The sequence below is a fragment of the Mustela lutreola genome, chromosome 2, assembly GCF_030435805.1.
Source record: "Mustela lutreola isolate mMusLut2 chromosome 2, mMusLut2.pri, whole genome shotgun sequence".
NCBI lineage: Eukaryota > Metazoa > Chordata > Mammalia > Carnivora > Mustelidae > Mustela > Mustela lutreola.
The window spans coordinates 133071005-133090531 of record NC_081291.1 but is presented as its reverse complement, the minus strand read 5'-3'; positions in this window follow the sequence as shown (position 1 = coordinate 133090531).

Genomic DNA, 19527 nt, shown 5'->3' with positions numbered 1-19527 from the left:
GACTAACCTCTTGCTGTGTCTTCACATGGCTTTTCCTCTGTGCATGCTCACACCTGTCATCTCTTTCTCTGCTTACAAGGACACCAGGCATATCAGATTAGAGCCCCATTCTAACAGCCTCATTTTAACTTAATCACATCTATAAAAACTTTTTCTCCAAATAAGATTACATTCTGAGGAACTAGGGGTTGAGACTTCAACGCATCAATTTTGAGGGGATGTAATTTAGTCCATAACACCTGTTACATATAGAAAGATTTTTCTCTGGCTATATGTCTGTGTATTTTATGATAAAAACTAAAAGGAAATATGGCAATTGAGCAGGGCAAGGTTAATTTTATTTTCATCTTTATAGTCTTCTGAATTATAAAACAAGGCAGGTTTATTTAAAGAAGAATGAATCAATTTGCTATTTTAATCAATTATAAATGAGTCATTAAAAATAACAGGACATCTGATTAAAGAAGGATTGTAATGGTAAACCAAAGGACTTCTACATTAACCTATCTATATCAATGATTATCTTTCCTTTTTTCTTTCATTTTCTTTTTTTTTTTTTTGAAAACTATAAACTATTTCTTCAACAAAATTCTTAGGCAGAAGCTCAAGATATTATATTGGCAAAAACAGAAGTACTCTAGTTGATGCAAGATCATTTTCTTTGTAAACTATAAAGAAGTCTGTTGTCCACAGTAAATTTTTAAGTATTTTGAGGGCATAGACTAAATGTTATTCATCTTTGAAAATTTTAGTCCCTAGACTAGTGCCTTCAACTGAATCCATACTCAATAAATATGTCAAAAGACAAGGCACTCAAGTATCTCATAGCTATTCTTTAAACAAGAAGATAACAGAAAGTATACCAGATTGGAGTCAAAGCAATTTTGTTCAAGCACTTGTTCTGCTGAATATCACATGGGTATCTCTCAGAAATCCACACAAGTTCTCTGTGCTTTGGTTTCCTTATGTGTTGGTAATGAAGAAGAAAAATCAATTTTCTTAGCTAGTCTAGGTCCAGCGAAAGGATTTCCTTTGTTTAGAAAAGGTCTGTGGTAAGACACTTGGGATAAAAGATAAGATCTTGAGAACAGGAGCTAAGACAAGGGGGAAAAAAAGAAAGAAAAAGAAAATCTTGGTTTCTTTGTACAAGAAAATGAGATACATTTGGTTCTTTGGTTCTTACTATTGAAGGGGCACTGAAAAGAGGAATTAAAGAAGAAATAGAAGGGGAGCAAGAAAGATGACAGCAAGATGGTGAGGGTATGGAGGAAATGTGAAATATTACAAGCATTAGAAATCCCTGTGACAAGCAGAAGAAAAGTTTAATATCTAATTTTAAGTAGTTTGCTCTATAAAGTGTAATTCTATTATACTGTAGGACTTTCTATTGTTGATGGTAAACAGTAGGGGATGTGGAGGGAGAAGGGATGATTCAAGACAGGGCAAATCCATTTCTGGAGTAGAGTGAAAGAACTAAGGCAACCATGAGAATATAACACATGAAAAAATTGCAAAAAAAAAAAAAAAAAAAAAAAAAAACTTTAAGAAGAATTTTGGACTTCCATGATCCTAGATCAATTTTGTAAAATCTTAAGTGGTTTTGAGATCTCAAGTGATGTGTAGATCATACGTTAAATGGGATCATTAGCTACTACTGTTAACTTTATAGATTTACTATATCAATTGAATGAGATAATCACAGTTGGCATTTATACAGGACTTACTGTATGTTAAACACTTTTGGAAGTGCTCTAGATAGTTTTATTCTTTTGCTCCTCACAATGTGATAAGGTTCCTACTGCATGTTTTGTCTGCATTTTATAGGATAGGAGAAACAACCTGCCCTCATTATATAGCTAATGTGTAATTGGTGGAGTCAGGATTCAAAACCTATAATGACTACACTATTATAAACCATACTAATATAATAATTTATGTAAATTAAACTATATTGTAAGCAATATAAGTTGCCTGTCTAGCATTTAGACAGATTGGGCAGTCCCACATAGGAAGAAAAAGAATGGGAGAAGTATATAGGAATTGTTCCACCTCCCTTAGAAATGACCTCACAGGTGTAAGGTCAAATAGGTTTTCCTAGGATGGCCTCTCAGCTTGAAATATCCTTCTGTTTATGTCATGGAGATTGTGCTTCACATCAGAATTTGGGAACAGGAAGTGACTGGAATTGAAATCCATTATCCAAGCCATGTGCCTATTGGGTTATAGCTACCAAAGGGGACACCTTTGTAAATCTCACACAAAAGTGCTTGTAGTCAGCGGTGGATCCTGCTTCCTCTCTCTCTTGACCTAACCAGCATCTATTCATCATTAAAGAGTCCTTCTCTAACCCCAAGCTCTCTCTAGTTTCCCCTCAGGCTTCTTACCCCATGGCCATACCTGACATTCTGGTTTTCACTTCTATCAAATGCTAGCCCTGCCTTCTCCACCTGTGTGTTAAGTCCCTTAAAGCCAAGAGTTTTTTGTTTCCCAAGTCCAAAATGCCCAGCAAACTGCTAGGTATACAGTAGGTCTTCAAGAAAAAGACAAAAATTCAATAAGGGAATAAAGAACCAAATCAATTTTTCTTGTCAGTGATATACTTGGAAAATAAGTCACACATCCTGGAAGTGATTTTGTGTGAAAATTCTGAACTGAAATTTAGTTTTAGTCCTGACTATAACGAGCTCAATAATGTTGGGCAAGTCGCTTAACATTTCTGGCCCTCAAGTTTCCCCTATAAAATCATTGGTTTGGATTAAACTGATCTTTCAGGTCAATTCTAGTTCTTAACCTTCTATTAACATTGTTTCTCCTCTGTCATAAGTTTGATTAATGAACAGACAACCCTTATAACCCATTGGTCTACTTGGAAATTCAGGCAAAATGTCTGCCTTAAAATCATTATTTAATGTTTTTCTTGGTCCAAGTTCATATATTTACAGTTCTTGGGCATTAATAACTTCTTTTCTAATATATTCTTGCTACATATGTTCTTAGCCCTGTGATTCAACTTATATGTCCTTATTACTAATGGCTCCACATATAAATTATGTGACATTAAAAGAGAATGATTTCTCTATGATGGCTAATTGTTCCACCATTTCTGAAACACTAAAAGAAAAATAGCAGTATATGAGAGTGAAATGGCTGGAGATATTAATGCCTTAAGCACTTTAACCTTATCCAACAGCTCAGGTTGATCTGCTTGGCAGACATGCCAACAGGAGGGAACAAAGCAGGTGGGAAACAAGATATTAACAGGCTCAAATGCAGGGCAATTAACAGTCCATTATCTCCACATCAGGGCTAGATTGGTTTCTCAATAAGCCTCTGAGTTAACCAGCCATCACATTCCAATGCAAATCAATTAAATATATTTTACTGTATTATTTTCGGATTTCTCATAAGTACATTGATCTATATTTGCTTAATTCCATGTATTTTTGATAAATCAGCATACTTAAAGGTCATGCTGTACAGATATGACATACATCATTTCTGAATGATACCAAACCACAGAAGAAAACAATATGAATTTTATATTAGCCTAATTTCATAGTTAATAATAATAAAAGTTAAAAATCACTATTGATGGAGGTAATATGTAATTTGAACCCTTGCAAAAATATATTTGGGAAATATTATGGCATTAAATACATAATCAAGTTAAGTGTCTGCCTTCGGCTCAGGTCATGATCCCAGAGTCCTGGGACGGAATCCCCACCTTGGGCTCCCTGTCCAGTGGGAATTCTTCTTCTCCCTCTGCCCCTCCCCCTGCTATGCACATGCACTCTCTCTGTCAAAATAAATAAATAAAATCTTAAAAAAAAAAAAAAGACTTTATTTGAGAGGCAGGAAAGTTTGGGGAGTAGGGAAGGAAAAAAATGAAACAAGATGGGGTTGGCAGGGAGACAAGCCTTAAGAGACTCTTAATCTCACAAAACCAACAGGATTGCTGGGTTTCAGGGAGATAGGGAGCGGGTGGTTGGGTTATGGACATTGGGAAGGATATGTGCTGTGGTGAGTGCTGTGAAATATGTAAGCTTGATGATTCACAGACCTGTACCCCTGGGGCAAATAATATATTATATGTTAATAAAAATATTTTTTTTAAAAAAATCTACAAAGTGTTCCTTTTAAAGCCTGTCACTTGTTATAACATTCTGTCCACCACCAGAGATATGATATCCTCCACAAAACTTACATCCCCATTTCAGCAAAATGGTAACATTCAAGATACATCTGGATGCTCCCCTTGTGGGAAGAATTGTGGTTCTTCCATGGTTACAACTGAGCACAGAGAACTGAAACGACATGTGCTGACATAGAATAGGCACAAAGAGAAGGAGGAGACAAAGCAGTACACTCCAGGTAACTCAAGAAACTATGGACTCTCATAGCAAGAAGGGAATGGGGTTTTAAACGAAGTTAAAGCAGATCTCAGAGGACCACGGGGTCCCAGGTGAACACTGAGTTTCATGATGTGGTTATTGCTGCTGCCATTACTGATCTCGGCCTCTGCATTGCTAGTACCATCCCTGCTTCATTTTTTAATGCCTGCTATATATTGAACATGTTGCAAAACACTATGCAAATATTGTCTCTTATCTTCACCATCCTCACAAATGATAGGAATAACTCTCCCTATATTATATATGGGATAAAAAGAAGAAGAAGAAGAAGAAGAAGAAGAAGAAGAAGAAGAAGGAGGAGGAGGAGGAGGAGGAGGAGGAGGAGGAGGAGGAGGAGGAGGAGGAGGAGGAGGAGGAGGAGGAGGAGGAGGAGGAGGAGGAGGAGAAGAGGAGAATAAGATGACTCCAACATATTCCCTGCCTCCAGCTCTAATAAAGATGTTGAAGCTCCTTGCTAATGGGCTCACACTTGTTTTATAACTGCTGACTAACACAGAAACTAAACCCTGACTATGTAATATATAAGTGGAGATTAATCTGGCATCTGGCTTGGACCCTAACACACCACTGGTCATCAAGACTCATTTGACTACCAAGGGAACTCAAAATGTCTTTTGTCTCTCTCTACACCATGCATCTTCTTACTCAGACAATAGCTTCAAACAAGATTACTTTCCTCAATGTATCAGGCAGTCTCCTCAGTTTTGCAACCCATGTGAACAGAACCCTCTATGTCACCATGGTACCTCATCAGCTGGGTTTATCTTCCAAGAAATGAGGTTCCAAAAAACACATAGCGGATTTGTACACCAGAGTTTTTTGCATGCTTTGTTATAAAAACAGGGTGGTAGTGTCGTCTGAGTTTAGGGGAATGGAATCCCAGTTACCTATAGGACACCTTTCAATTTAAAAAGATATCCAGGTTGATGCAGATACCTCATAAGGGCATAGGACTTGTCAAGCACAGTGGAAGGTAGATTTTGTTCCATATTCATCCCATTGATCTGGCATAAACTGCACAACCATCTATAACTACCCTGCCAGTGAACTTGGTAAAAAAAAAACCCACTGGAGGGGTCAAGAATTGATAAATAATAACCATAATCACCATCATAGAAATTGAAGCCAGATTTTCAAGGGCTTCCTGAGTTTTCAATGTGAGATGCCCTTCTGTAACAGCACAATGACTAAGCCCAGATGTGGATATATATGTTATTTGGAATCTTCACATATATACCTTTTTATTCTTACATGCTAGTAAAATGCCATCATAGCATTCTTCTGAACTCTCATGAATAATCAAGTGATGACATAATGTGTCTCCCACAATTAGTAGGCAAAGGGTAATCTGTAAAGTCATAACAAAGTTCATCTCCTGAGACCCAGGTGACCCAAGGAAAACTGTACCATTGTTACACCCTACTGGTGAAGACCATCCGGTAGACCTAACACTTACCACCCCTAATCCCTTGCCAAATTATTAGAAAACAAGTTGAGAACAATGGATTTCATCTTGCATTACATGTCATCTATTTCCTTTCTTTCTCTTTCTCCCTCTCTCTCTCTCTGTCTCTCTCTCACACACACACACACATACACACATAGACTCTAGGATCCTTGAAGAAAGCAAAGTGGTTTTCTTTATCTTTGATTATCTGTTCCAGCATAGTGCCTCAGCCATCTTAGGCATTCAGAACATCATGGGTAAATGAGTGAATGAATAATAAATTAATAAGGGCCATGGTGTAATTTAAAGTAAACAACAATAATAACAAAAACAACAAAATAGAGGCGATAGGATTATCATAGCCTACCCACCCCATATTCCATAGAGAAAACCCCCTTACTTCTAGTTCTTCTTCTTTATTGGCAATTAACACAAAAACAGTTAAACCCAGGAACAACTCCTCTGGAAGTTACTCCAAGTGGAAGTACCTGAGAAAGTCGGATTAAAGATAAATTTTTGTCTGGGAACTGGGAATCCAGGTCTGCCAGGGTTTAGAAATGGTTATCTAGACAGATCATTGCAGCCACTCTTGGACTTAACCAAAGGCCATAAAGTCTTTTCCCCCTGCCCCCCACCCCCCCAACTTTGGTTAAATGTGAATAGCTTTTATTTTTTAATTATTTTTATTAACATACAACATACTATTTGCCCCAGGGGTACAGGTCTGTGAATCATTAGTCTTACACAATTCACAGCACTCACTATAGCCCATACCTACCTCCCCAGCGTCCATAACCCAACTATCCTATCCACCCCCAAGCCCTGACAACCCTCAGTTCCTTTTGTGAGATTAAGAGTTTCTTATGGTTTGTCTCCCTCCCAATCCCATCTTGTTTCATTTGTTCCTTCCCTATCCCCCAAAACTCCCTGTCCTGACTCTCAAAATTCCTCATATCAGAGAGATCTTATGATAACTGCCTTTCTCTGACTGACTTATTTTGCTCAGCATAGTACCCTCTAGTTCCATCCAGGTCATTGCAAATGGCAAGATTTCATAAAGTCTTAAATAAACAGTGTAGCCCAACTCTTTTTTTAGTGGAGATTTGGCAAAGCTCCTAGTGCCTTTTTCTGAGACTATCCCAGACATACAGACTTGAAACCAGTCTTCCCAGTAACAGTCTTGCTCCACAATAATCCATGCTCCACAGAGAAGCAGGAATGAACTTCTTGAACCATAAAATCAGCCTTATCACCTGAATCCTTAAAACCCCTCAATGTTCAACTTTGCACTTAAAATACAAATACTAGCCTATCTTTCTGGTCTCATTTTCAACCAATCTCCTCCATTTTCCATTATTTTCAGGTGACACAAATGTTCTAGAAACATTGTTTCTAGAAAACATTGTCTAGAAACAATGTTTCTAGAAAATTCCAAGTTCACTCTTGTTCATGTATGTTGTTCTGACTAGAAGCTTCTTCCCTTCCTCCTCTCATTCCTTATTCACATGGCCTGCTTTTTTTTTTCTTTCACCCTTTAAATGTCAACTCAGATATTATCTCTTCATAAAGGACTTTCTTGACTACCTAAAGTAGCTGCTCAGTCTTTTTTTTTTTTTTAATCTTTCTTTAACCAAAGAAATATAAGTGGAAGTGGCATGCATCACTTCTGGTCAGAAGTTTACAGAGGGAGCGTATGATTATCCCATTCTCTTTCCTTATACCACAGTAAGATTTCATCAGACTACATATTTGAATGACAGTGATGTAGAACAAAGCCTCAGTGAACCAGCCATGGATATATGGTGTAACTTGTATTAACCTACTAATTTTAGTGAAGTATTTGTTGCTGAAACATAATACAGTCAGTCTTAGCTAATACAATCTCAGAACTTATTTCTTTTGTATCTCTAAGTACAATTTAAAGAACCTATTATGTTCTCTACAGTTAGACTACCCTACTAGAATGTAAGTTTCATGAGAGCTAGAATCCATTACATGCCTACACAAGGTCAAATACATTATAAGTGCTAAGTAAGCATTTCATGAATATAGGAGGGGATTCAGGTCAGTATGCTCACTGGAAGAGAAGCTTACAGATGTCCACTGATGAATCTGGAAGTCGTACTTTTTGTTAATTGTCCAGACTCTAGCTCTAGAGAGAAGTCTTCAGGAAGGACAAAGTTATACTTCATATAATTTCCTCTAACTCTCCCCAAAGTAGGGGCCAGCTAATTCTTCTGGTAGGCTGACTCTTACACACTGTCTGGCATTCTTTCCCATATTTCTTTAGGAAGTAGTTTGTTATTCAGGTATCTCAGCACTGAGTCCACTTGGCCTAAATCCAATCTAATCTCTAATAATCCTGAAACTTTTTTATATGTGGACTCCTTTCAAAATTCGGGATCAAGCCAGGGGTTCTTTCCATAGTACAAAATCATGCAAGTTTACAATTTTATAGGATTCAAAAATTCCCTGGAGTTTCTTTAGGGACTCATTCCCCCATATTCTAGAGACCTCAGGCTAAGAAATAGACTTCAACCTAATTCTCTGACAAAGTCCCCATGTATCTCATTGTTTCTGAGCCCTATTTTGATGATCTTGACTCTTGATCTTCTCTTGCTGAGGTCCTGCCTTGATCTTACTCTCATTTTCTTTTCTCAGTACCAGGCAGGAGCTCAGCTAACTGCTACCGCCTTTTATTTCCAGTATGTCCTCTGTAAAGCTTGCCTATTGCTGGATGGTGGCCCTTCTGTCAGCTACAATGCTTGTGCCATCAGAGAAATATGTCTTCCATTTAGGTCCTATTCTCCTGCTTTCTACAGTTCCACCCCAAAAACATCTTCACACACTCTAAAAGAAGAAAAATAAAAGCCTCTGATATTGAGTATTTCTTAAATTATTCTTACAACTGACTGAAAACAGGTTGTAGAGTCACTTCACACATTAAGGGGTTTCCTCAAACTCTTTTCAGCAGAAGTAGGTCTACAGATTTAAAGTGCTTCTTAAATTGGTAAAATTAAAGTGCATCACCAGAACAATGACTCAGCTTCTGAGTCAAGCTGAGTTTTTCCTAAACAAAGTGCTCTGCAGTCTATCTTATAGATTTGAGCATTATGCTGCACTAAGCGTGTACACAGTACTATTCCACTCAATTAAAATAGTCATAAGAAAGGCTCATTTCTCATTATAGAGCACTTAGAATAGAACAGTACTATTTAAACATTCTAGATGAGAAGTCTTTGGTGGAGAAAAATCTTACACAAAAAGGATGTTGCTGCAACTAGGGTAGGGGTCACAACAATCCTGCCCCCTGATGCCCTCTGCTCTCAGGGGTCTTCTTGAAACCACCCAAGCTCCATGTAGCAGAGTTTGAAGCACATTGATATAAAAATGTCTCTAAGCTGCATATGACAATGCAGGAGAAAAATACCTCAACAAACAGTGCAGATAATGCTTCCCATCTTCCACTAAATCAAAAGATGACAGCTCATGACCCCATCACTCATTTTGCTAGAATTCCATGGTGATGACAGTTTTTCCAGGAATTTGAGAAGGCAAATAAGTGCATACTGTTGTACTGAATAACGTAACTCCTGCCGTATATAGCTGGCTTCAGCTTGTCCCTATGTATTAGCGGGAATCTCCCTTGTTCTTTTTCTGTCCTGTCATCATTACTTAATATATAACTTGAAAAATAGACTCGATTGCTTCCTGTCTTTTTAGGACAGAAAACCAAGTCTTTAGAGCTTAGAAAAATATACTGTTTCCTAATGTAAAACCTTAAGATAACTTTGGCATGTGGTAATTCAGAATTTTCCGTCTTCAGGCTACAAATTGCCAGAATAGAGAACTGAAAAATAACTAATGAACTTATTAATGAGAAACCTCAAAGGACAATTGTTTCTTTCTATATGTGGGCTATTTCTGCCACATAAGTTTTATCAGGAATACCTTTCATCCCCCACCCAACTATCCTGCTTGAGATAACTAATTCTCAACATCCAAATTAAATATCACTTCTGTGAAGTCTTCCTTAATGCAAATCTCACAGAGGTGAGGTCAATCTACATTTATTAGTGCAATTACTTGTGTGTCTATCCTCCCTATCAGACCATAAATTCCTTCAGGCAGGATTCATACTTTATTCATTTATGCCCCAAAGCCTACTTCAGGGCTTAGCACATAATGGTTTGTCAAAAATGTTTATTAGGCTGATAATACTGACTATTGATATAAATGAGATGCCTCACAGAATTGTTTTGTGGGTAGGCATACTTAGAAGATAGTATGATCCAAGGGGTACCTGACTCTATAGCCAAGGACATAAAGGACAAACACTAAATTTAACTTCCCTACCACCACCCCCTGTTTATTACAAAAAGAAAAATGAGCCCTGTAATTCTAAGACTATAACTTTATCACATGTCTAGATTTTACTTCTGATATTTTATTCAACCAAGACTGATTGAAAGTCTACTAAGTTCAATATAGAAGATTTTTTAAAAATATTTTCAAGAAAACACACTTTTAAGAATTAAATTATGTCTGGGGTGTCTGGGTGATTCAATCCCTAAAGTGTCTGCATTCAGCTATGGTCATGATCTTGGGGTTCCCTGATCAAGCCCCAGAGTCTGCCATCCAGGTTCCCTGCTCAACTGGGAGTCTGCGTCTGCCTCCCTTCTACCCCACCCTGTGCACTCTCTCTCTCTCAAATAAACAAATGAAATCTTTGGAAAGAAGAATTAAATTATGACTTACTTATAATAAAGCTAAATCCAGCTATTTTACTAAGGAAACCTCAGATCCAATCTTGGCACTTAAAGTTAAAATTTGTTCCATGAATCAATAGTACACTATCTTTTTAAATTTCACTGAAAGGGAAAGTGGAAAGGAAGTACTGTACATGTTGGTAAATTTATACACTGGAATTGGAAGCCTATATTTGTAATCTGTCACCCTTATTTACTAGCCCAGTAACCTTGGGCACATTATTTAACCCTTTTGTGCCCTTGTTTCTTCATATGTAAAGTTGGGACTAATATTAGTACTTATAACATGGGGTTGCTCTGAGGTGATGAGAAATGCTTACAGTGCATGAAAGATGCTCAATATATGTTAGGAAGTTACTATAGAAAGTTTTTTCCATCAACTGCCTACCTCATACCTTGCAAAACAACAACAACAAAAAAAAAAAAAAAAACAAAAAACAAAAAACAAAAAACAGTTTTTCACTCAATCAATACGCATGAATGAATAATGATACTCACTAACGAATGTTCTCTGTGCCAGGCACTTGCTGGTAACATAGGAAGGGGACAGCCTATGCTGTCAAGAAACTTATATTCTAATGAAGGATACTAGTTAAAAAAAAAAAGTGAATAAATGCTTTCTGTAGTATCAGTGAGGGGAAAAAAAGGTAGAAGAGGATAGATTTAAGAGGTATATGGGTTCCTTCAGGTACAGTGGCCAATGAAACTGCTCTGAGATATATTTGATGTGAGACCTGAACCTCTAGAAGGGGGATACCTTGTTCAGGGTATATTTTAAGATAGCACTAACAGCACTTACTGCAGAATGGGTATGAGCCTGTGAGTAAAGGAAAGTTTCAAAGGAGACTCCCAGTGTCCTTGGCCCAAGGAGTTATGTGAACAGTGCTGCCATTTACAAAATAGAGAAGACCAAAGAAGCCAGTTTGTAAAGAAAAATCCACAATTCTGTTTTGGTCACATCAGTGTCCTAATTTGGAGTTAAGGGGTTACTTTTAATGTGAAATTATGTTTTGCAGGTCAGACAGGATCACTTAGTGAGAGTGTAAATATGTAAGAGTTCAAAAGATTGTGCCTTGAACTCATTGACATTTCAGAAGCTGGGAAAAGAAGGAATTCCATATAATACTATGAAGTAACAGTAAGACAAAAAGGAAATCACGAGTGTGAGGTATCCCTAAACATGTGAACAGCAGTTTCAAGGATGGTGGAGTAGTCAACCACATCAAAGGAAGTTGAGAGGCAGTGATGATCTCTGAGAAATACGGAGGTCACTATTGACAAGAACATTATGGTCAAATGGTAAAAATAAGAGCCTAATTTTATGGGTCAAAGAGGACACAGGAAATGAAAGTGGTGTATAGTAATCTCTTTTGAGGAATTTTACTATAGATGGTGCAAAAATTACTGTGAGGGGAATGAGTAAGACGGTATGAGTTCAGAGAAATCTATTTTTCAAGGGGAGATGTGCTCTCTGTCCCTTCTCTAAGAGGAACTTTTTGGGTTGAGCAGATAATGGGGATTCTCACTCTTTTGTAAACAAATATTCCACCAAATTTGTGTTGGGCATTCCAAAGTTTATTCATTCCAAGAAATTAGATGCTTAATCTGAATTTGAACTTTGTACAGCTGGGATTCCATAAAGAAAATGCAAAACACTTTTCTTCTTCTGAGGTAACAGTTATGCTGACTAGTGTTGTAGAATCAAGTAGAATAGTATCTCTAAATCTAACCTTAAAAGATGAAGCATTTCTATTTCTATATTTTAGAATAGGAAATAGCACAAAATGAAAAATTGACCATTTTTGTATGACCGTAGTCTATTTTTGTTTATAGAAAGAGAAAACAAAATTTCATCTATTCAAGAAGTATCAGTAAATCAGATACTTTAATTCATGAAAAGATAAAGAATTTTTTTAGAAATATGGAAAATTAAATTGAGACTGTTTTTGACCAGCTTTATGTCAAAATTGTCTTTTATATAACAGTGCTGTGAACTGTGTTTCGCTAATGCCAGCTAAATGTGTTTTTAATGATGTTATAATAAAACTAAAATCTGGAGAGGAGAGTGATGCTGTCAAAGTATAATTGTTTCAAACTTAGAAAATAAACCATTTACCCCCAGGGCAAGGTTTATTTGCAGATAAATGGCTTGTTTTCACCTTGGCATTTATCTGATAGCAGGAGGAGACATATCCTTGGTAAAAGTTCTATTATCATTATCTCTTATTTTAATCACAAGCATCTGGTTGAGGTTTAGTTCCTCCTCTATAAAGAAGAAAATGGGGCCATTTCAAGAATCAATAAATGGGAATCTGTGAGAAAGGCTTGAGCTCCCGTCAGAATCATCTGGCCCTGGATGCCAGACAAGACAAGGAAAGGCACCTGCCACATTTGTCATATTGCTTTGGAAGTCTGCTGAGACCTCCAAAGAACACTTTGCCCCAAGAGGAATTCGGTGTGAAATCTCACTTCATAGTTGTCAAGTAGATCAATCCTGGAAATGAAAAAGTGTCTATGATGAGGACATTAGAGAACAAAATTAGAATGAAGATCCAGGTTACTGATTCCAGCATTGGCCCTTTGAGAATAGAGGAATATTGACACTCAAGTCACAGGTGAAACGATGGCCCTAAGGAGGTCTAGTAAGAGCACAAACCCACACTTCAGGTTGGTGCTGTTTGAAACTAAAGGAACAACAGCATGCTTCCCATACAGTTAGGGTGATCCTGTGGTAGCATCAGCCCTTAATACCCTTTCCTTTTTTGTCCCCCTTTTCATACCTACTGCAATATTCACAACTCTGTCCTACAAACCTCCCTTTGGCACTCAGGTCCTCCCCTGAGCGTTTTTCTGAGAAGTCCATGCCATATGAAACCCACTTCACTTTTTTTTTTTTTAATTTTTTATTTTTTATAAACATATATTTTTATCCCCAGGGGTACAGGTCTGTGAATCACCAGGTTTACACACTTCACAGCACTCACCACTTCACTTGTGAAATCATATCCGCTGGCCTGCTGAATTACAGAGGCCATTTTTTAAAACAAATTGTCCTTTCTTCTCTCCATGCCTTCTCACCATAGCCTGGAAACACTTATTTGCTGATAAGTTCAGACCCAGGCCTGAACCCTCCTTAGGCAATCATGCTGCCTGTCTTGAAAATATAAACTGAACCAATCCAATGTCTCTCTCTGAATCTAGAATTGAAAACCAATTCAAGGGAATGAAATAGTGATGTGGGGAGAGCAGAGAGAGAGAAGCCATGAGGCAGAGGCCTGGGTGAAGAACAAGTTGCATCCTTGGGTATAAGCACGAAGTTTGAGTGAACATAAGAAGCCAGTCAGTAGGGAACATAGAACTAATGTGCCCCCCAAAAGCAAAAACCCATGAGTGGTCAAGACCATCCAGAGACAGAATTATCTCCGATCCAGGAACTGTAAAATCCTGTCATACCAACTTTTCTACAGCTCCTCTTCTTGGATTTTCATACCATTTCACTTCTCACTAAAATAAACCCACTTTATTTTCAGTGCCTTGACTGGGTTTCTGTACTTGAAGAAAAAGATATCCAACTAGAAATCAGTTAACAATGTAGTCTGCCTAAAGCTGGATAATTTTTGAAGAGATTTCAATGAATTGAGGAGGAGAAACTATCTTCCTTCATTGTTCTCTGGAGTCTGCTCTTACAGCAAGAGATATAAATCCAGTAAAACATCCTAACAATCTATCACATTCTGTGACAGTATAAATCCCAGAAAACCAGCCTGACAGGGGCCCAGAGATCTAGGACTCTAGGCCACAGTCTAACATTTGTGGTAAAATTCTTTCTTCAATCTCACAAAGAATCCCTTTATACATTAAAACAAACAAAACAAGCAGAGATGCTTTTGTTGAACAACTCAGTCCTCCTTCAAACTCCTCCCTGAAATCAAGAAACCCTATGGGTCCCCAGAACTTGGTCTGAAAACATTTAATCTCTCATTTGATATGTGAACTACAAAGGATTAAAGCACTGCTAAATGAGCACATAACCATGAGACTTTATCTCTAGGACAATCTGTAATCTCTGGCTCTCCTATGCCAATATCCAATATTCCTAATAGAAGAAACTATTTTATATTTGTTCTCTGTGTATTCTTATGAAAATTTCCATCATAGGTTTCAAAATATCTTAATATTGGAAACTTCATTTGAGACAAATATTTCATATCACAGTATTTTTAACAGAGTGCATTCAAAGTCCTTGCCAAAGCAGATTGGATTTGGGCATCAACCCAAAGACTGAACTTTAAAGAGATGTGGAATGTGTTTTAAGAAGTCTTAAGGTGAAAACCTGAAACTGAATAATGAAGTCTCTGTTTGTGTAACAAAAGCATGTTTTTCAGACTAAAAGAGAGGTATGGTTTATATATGAATTTGAGTGATCCAAGTATAGGAGTGTCTCTTAAATTTATCTTACTTAAATCTCAAAAGGTTGGTTTCTGCCACATATTGCAAACCACATTAACTGCAAAATGCCTATATGCTGAAAGCAAGCTGCAGTAGATCATTAATGAAGGTAACATTAGAGGCTGCAACAGACCTGCCAGGTGCCTTCAATATCCACTCTCTCCAACTTCCCCGGTGTAACAACCCCACTTTTATTCTGAGCAGCAATGTGCCCTCTTCAGTGACTACATTTCCAAATCCTCTTGCCTCTAGATGCGACTAAGTTCCAGCCAATAATACATAACAGAAGTGTTGCGTGAGATATCCAAGAACACTGGTTAGAAGAAGTTACCTCAGTTAGGAGGTATCTACTTTGCTCTACCCACTGTCCCCCTTCTTGACACCTTGAAATCAGATTCTGAAGGCTGGAGATCTATCCCCATCTTGAATGACAACGTCAACTTGAGGACAGAAACAACACAGCAAGATGTAGTTGCTGCACCAACTCCATACTGCCTACTCCTGGACTCAACTTACAAAAGAATCTTCTATGTTAGTCCGCTGTTATTTGGTATTTCCTGTGATATAAAATTAAATCAAATCCTGATTGGTTCAATGGTCTCACTTACAGAGTTTTCTTCCAGGGCTGTGGTGTGGTGTAGATCAGAGGAGAAAGTGAATGTGGGGTGACTACTTTTGAAAAATCAAATGTGCATCTGTTCATCTTCTGTGGCACTTGCAGGTTTTATTTTTTTTTAAGATTTTATTTATTTATTTGACAGACAGAGATCACAGGCAGGCAGAGAGGCAGGCAGAGAGAGAGGAGGAAGCAGGCTCCCCGCAAAGCAGAGAGCCCAATGCAGGGCTCCATCCCAGGACTCGGAAATCATGACCTGAGCAGAAGACAGAAGCTTAACCCACTGAGCCAGGTGTCCCACAGGTTTCATTTTTTTAAGTGCAGAAGCTGTTTACAAATTCTACCATCGCTTGAATAAACAAAAAAAGTTATACTATAAAAATAAGACAATTCTAAAAAATGTGAAATATCAAAATTTACCCTAAAACATTTCTTTCATACTTATGTTGAATATATAAGGTTTAATTTTAAGATAGGGATGAAGTACATTTCCCCTCTTAGAAGTCTTCCTAAGCATTTGTATCTAGAATAATGTATATTTGTCTTCTGGATAGAAGGCGATACACGAAGTGCTTCCTTCTGGCAGAAATAAGAGCATAGAGATGCTTAGAACTGTTTCCATAAATGTTATTGCATATTACATGTAGTTGAAAAGAAGAAACACAAGCTAACCCCATCAATCAATTAACTCTTTTCATTTTAAACATAACTGTCACCTCATGGAGAACATTAAAAATATCCTCTTCTTTTCTTTAACTATGGAAGACATTTGCATTAAAAAGGGAGGATTGTATTTCCTTAGAGTTCATCTATGCCTGCTGGTTATTCCCCAGCTAAAGTCATAATCCTGTTTGCAACATCATAATCATTTACCCAGCAAACAATCAGCGTGTCACTAACAAAGAATTATGACTTGAGGTGGGGGATAAACTACAGGCACAGATGAACTCTGAGGAAATAAAGATTGTTTTCACGAAAATGTGGCTAGTAATAAATAACCAGCGATGAAAATTATGCTGAAACAAAATATCCCATAAAAACAGATTTGGGGAGGTATAAGTATGTTTTTAAAATTTCTCCTCTCTGAAAGTATGACGCACAAAGTGTTTATAAAAGTACCAGCATGGGGCGCCTGGGTGGCTCAGTGGGTTAAAGCCTCTGCCTTCAGCTCAGGTCATGATCTCAGGGTCCTGGGATCGAGCCCCTCATCGGGCTCTCTGCTCAGCGGGGAGCCTGTTTCCTCCTCTCTCTCTCTACCTGCCTCTCTGCCTTCTTGTGATCTCTCTCTAATAAATAAATAAAATCTTAAAAAAAAAAAAGTACCAGCACAATCTTAATATTTAAAAATTCTGAATTTTTACAGGATAGAAGAAAGCTAAACATAGGAAATAATGTTTCAAAAATAATTTTAATGAGATAAATTTAGATATTTAGCTTTCAACATAAACAACTTTATACATCATTCAGTCTAACTGTCCAACTCAATGGAAGCATTTTCCACTCTAGATACTGAGTGACTTTTATCATTTATTAACTCAATCCTGAATTCACTAATTGATCCATCCATAATTTGTCTGTATTTTCAATGATTATAGCATAAACTCTTGAAAAGTGATGATAATAAGCATGGAAGAGAGCTTTTCAGTTCTCAGTGTTTCCACAATCACTACTGCTTTGGATTCCTGCAACATTTCTCTAAGAAAAGCTGGTGACTTTTTTTCCATTTCACGATGAAGAAACACGTTCAGATAAGTTATTTGCTACCTAGTAAGTAGTGTATCCTGATATCCTGTGTTTCTCATTTTATATATCTTACTGTGTCCTCTTGGGAAAAATTAGGGACTGAAATGACTTATCATTGGATCCTGTACACTTTATTCATTCATTCATTCATTACTGATGACCAGCAATGTGAGCTAGGCATATGCTACAGGCTAAGTGTACAGTGGTGAACAAAATAGACAATCCAGTCAGTTGAAATGTATTGTCTGACATACATTCAAAAATTACACCAATAAATTAATAGGTCATGAGGTAAGAGAGAAAGGAGAGAAAAGTAGGATGCCATGAGATTGAAGAGAAAAAGGAACATAGGGAATTAATTTCAACAGAAATGGAAAGTCTCATTCAGAAGGTACATTTTGAGACCTTAGAGATGAGAAATATCATGTAGCCAAAACCAAAATGAGGTAAACATTGCTCAAGATCTTTCCAACCACTGAATCATAGGGACAGAGAGAACTGTTTTATTCTGAATCAAGACATTATCTAAAATATCTGAGGCCCTATTACATATGGAGCCACTTTGTAGAATTCTTTTGTTCAAGAAAGGTTTTCTGTGCACTTCACATATATGGCACATATGTGTCACAGTGTGACACACTCAGAGTGCACTGGATGTGAATGACTTCAATAAATATCAAACAACATATCCAAGTTATCAGATATAATTCAATGTCAATTCATTTCCATTATGTGTATGTCCAGAGCTGCAAAATTATAGAATTTCATATGACTATTACACCACTAAGCAAGTCTGAGTATAAACTACTAAATCCCAACATGCATATAAAACCATGGGATCACTTGTCCAGTGGTTGCTAGAGGCACACTGTGGTAACTGCAGCACTCGCAACATGGTTGTGATTCTTCTGGAATCTCTGTAACTCTCTCAATTCCACAGTCAGAATTAGGTGCATGCCTTTAACAGTGATTTTAAGCTTGCGCTTCGAAATGAGAGAACACATTGAAACTGCTTCAGGCAAAGGCTCTAATCTTATTTAGTTTTTATTTCCTCATTAGACTAATGGAAAAGGAATTAAAGATCTTTTCTAAATGTGTGGTTATGGGAAGCAAATAAAGACAGAAGGGGGTCTGCTCTGCCACAGAGGACCCTCATGTTTAATTTCAATGTCATATTGGAAGTCAAATGGCAAAGTCAATGATACATGCCTTATCTCAGGTCCTGGCCAGAAATGCACTAATGACAACTAGTTCTCAGATTTATTGTTATTTTAAGATTCTTTTATTGTGAAAGGTAATAACATCTTACAAAATCTCTTTCTGAACTAGTTCATAAAAGACTCAAGCTATGCTCTAGTTCCATCCATGTTGTTGCAAATGGTAAACCTGGTGATTCACAGACCTGGGGATAAAAATATATGTATATAAAAAATATATGTTTATAAAAAATAAAAAATTAAAAAAAAAAAAAAAAAAAGACTCAAGCTATGCCTGGATACACAGAAGGAATAGCAGTGGTCCTTCTTCCTTAATGAGAATAGGACACCTCCTTCCACTTGGAGAAAAACACTGGAGTTGTATAAATTGTCACTAGGGAGCGATTTTCTTCTTTGTCAGAAGGAAAAAGGAAGATATTGTCTTACAGCAAAGGAGGATAGAGAGAGTCAAAAAACTTTAAATCTGAGAAGACATGCTAAAAAAAAATAATGTATTTTCTTCCTATTTTAATTGATGAAAAGGCAATCTCCATTTTAACTATAAATTCTAAAATTCAGAAAGCTATCAGCCTCAGGACAAGATGCTAGAAGGGCCTTTGACATAAATGATGAGGATTTGAGGGTGACTCACTGTTATCTTTCTGAGATGGTGACAGAGGAAGTGCTAAGAGGACAGTGAAAACTTCGGAGGAGTTACACTCTTTAAGATATCTGTTTCTTTTCAGAAATTCTATTTTGATAGTACGATTGGATTTCCTTATTGCTTATTGTTCATATATGTTACTCACTTTTTTTTTAAAGATTTTATTTATTCATTTGATAGAGAGAGAGAGAGAGATCACAAGTAAGCAAAGAGGCAGACAGAGAGAGAGAG